We start from the raw sequence: 2,968 nt of genomic DNA on the forward strand, positions 1-2,968 counted from the left end.
TATGGCTATCACCTTTTCCACACCACCAGCATCTCTCAATAGACTATTGTAATATGTTTCCAAGTAGTGTTCATGTTTCTACCCTCATCTTCTCCCACCCTCTTAGGATGCTTTCCATATAGTACTTATGGCTATCTTATGGTTATCTTTTTAAAACATAAGCCAGGTTATGTTGCTTTTCTATTCAAACTTTCCAAAGGATTTCCATTTCCATTTTGTTTATTGTCTGTTCATAATTTTTAAAAATATTAGTTTCATGAGAGCAGAGATTGTGGGTTTTTTTTTCAGTTATCTGAGGCATCCCACGTTCCCAGAACAGTTCTTGGCCCATGGTTGGTTCTCAATAATATTTCTTCAATAAATTAAAGACAATTAGAATCTTTTGTTACTGTTAGAATGCTCTTAAGAAATCCAAATCTTATTGAAAAAGTGTTCAAACAAGTTGAATTATTGCATCTTTAATTGGTTTAAACATTAATACTTTAAAATTCAACCTTAAAGTCCACTAACATAAACTGCTTGATATGTGAACATTGAAGGAACTAAAATTACTAAGTGCATTTTAAAGTACAAAAAGAATGCAATTGAGACATTTACATGTACCCACAAAAGAGTGTTTCAGTTTGTTTTCAAAAAAAGTTCTAAAATAGTGATACCTAAAAAAATACAATATTTTGCTATAAGTAGAACACAGCCTTGGAGCAAAAGACCTATATTAAAGTCCTGATTTAGCCACTGATCAGCTATGTGACTTTGATATGATCTCTCACCAACTTTGCATTCATGTTAGGCTTCCAGTCAAATCATCAGTTTTAAAGAGATTTAAATTTCTTCCCTTAGGAAGAGGCAAAGAGTTTCAAGGACAATTTTGAAAATTCTAAATTCTAATCACAATTTTCTTTGTAAGTAAGCTAGAGAATGAGATGTGAACTACAGAAAATCCAAAGTAATTACAGCTGAGCGTAAGAATTGGCCTTGATGGAAACTACAATTACTTGTGAAGACCTTCTATTGAGTAAATATGCCATTTTGTCAAAATAATATGGCTAAAGGATCTAAATATTTTCCTCTTATCTTGTATTGTGAAATCTCATACTTAAAAAAACCCAACCATTTAACAGATGGATTACTGAAAATCCATTCTCTGAAGGAGCTGACATTTCATCAATCTGATGAAAATTCGAGCTCCTATATATAGTTCCTTAACTGGGATAATAACAGACATTTTAAGAAGAAAGCTTAGCTGGGAAGTTTGATAGTTAGGAAACTTAACTGTGAAAGAAATTATTTTTGTACAATTAACTTTCCTTGTATGAAAAAAATCTGCCTACTAACATGATTTAGAAACTTCTAACTGATATATAACTATTATTTGGAAAAGTTTTTAAAAGTCACTTTGGAATGTGAAACACATCTTCTCATAGCAAATGTACTAATTTTTCATGTATTTTTCAGTTTTATTACATTTTTAATTGACATATAACACTTGTACATATTTATGGGGTACAGTGTGACATTTTGACATATGTATACATTATGTAATTATCACATTAGGGTAATTAGCATATTCATCATCTCAAATATTGTCATTTCTTAGTGGTGAGGGCATTCGAAACTCTCTCTTCTAGTTATTTTGAAATATACACTATGTTATTAACTATAGTCACCCTACTGTGCAATGGAACACTAGAACTCATTCTTCTTCCTGTTTTACTGTAATTTTGTAATCATTGACCAACATCTCTCCATCCCCCTCTTCTCCTGTTCACAGCCTCTGGTAACCACTATTTTACTCTCTACCTCTATGAAATCATGCTTTTTTAGATTCCACATATAAGTGAAGTCATGGGGTTGTTTATCTTTCTGAGCATGAGTTATTTGACCTAACATACTGTCCTCTGGGCTTATCTATGTTGTCAGAAATGACAGGATTTTATTCTCTTACAGAGCAAAAGAGTATTCCATTGTGTAAATATATTAGGTTTTCTTCATTCATTCCTCTATTGATGGACACTTTGGTTGATTTCATATCTTGGCTATTGTGAATAGTGCTGCAATAAACATGGCAGTGCTGCTGATATCTCTTCAACATACTGATTTTCTTTCCTTTGAATATATATCCAGAAGGAAGACTGATGAATAGTTTGATAGTTTTAATTTTAGTTTTCTGAGGAAACTTGAGATTGTTTTCTATAATGGCTGTATTAATTTAAATATAGTGTTTGATTCTCCTTTCTCTACATTCAGCATTTATTTTTGTCTTTTTGATAATAGTTATTCTAACTGGAGTGAGATGATGTCTCATTGTCATTTTTATTTGAATTTTCCTGATGATTAGCAATGTTGAGCATTGTTTTCATACACATATTGGCCATTTGTATGTCTTCTTTTGAGAAATGTCTATTCAGGTCTTTTGACTATTCTTTAATCAAATTATTATCATTTTGCTAGTGAATTAAGTTCCTTATATATTCTGGATATTAATGTCCTGTGAGATGCATAGTTTGCATAGTTTTTCTCCCATTCTATAGGTTGTCTTTTCACTCTGTTGATTGTTTCCTTTGCCTTCTTTCACTGTGCAGAAGCTTTTTAGTTTGATATAATCCCAATTTGCTTTTGTTGCCTGTGATTTGGGTCCTTATCTTTAAAAAATCCTTGCCCGGACCAATGTCAAGAAGTGTTCCCACATGTTTTCTTCTAGTAGTTTCATGGTTTCAGGTTTTACAGTTAAGCACAACTCAAAAAATCCATTTTGAGTTGATTTTTGTAAGTGGTGAGAGATAGGGGTCTATGCATTCTTCTGTATGTGGGTATCCAGTTTTCCTAGAACCAATTAGTTGAAGAGACTGTCCTTCCCCCATTGTGTGTTCTTGGCACTTCTGCCAAAAATGACCCAGCTGTAAATTCATGGATTTACTTCTGGATTCTCTATTCTGTTCCATTGGTACATGTGTCTGTTTTCATGCCA

Source organism: Macaca thibetana, chromosome 8, assembly GCF_024542745.1.
Source record: "Macaca thibetana thibetana isolate TM-01 chromosome 8, ASM2454274v1, whole genome shotgun sequence".
Classification (NCBI taxonomy): Eukaryota; Metazoa; Chordata; class Mammalia; order Primates; family Cercopithecidae; genus Macaca; species Macaca thibetana.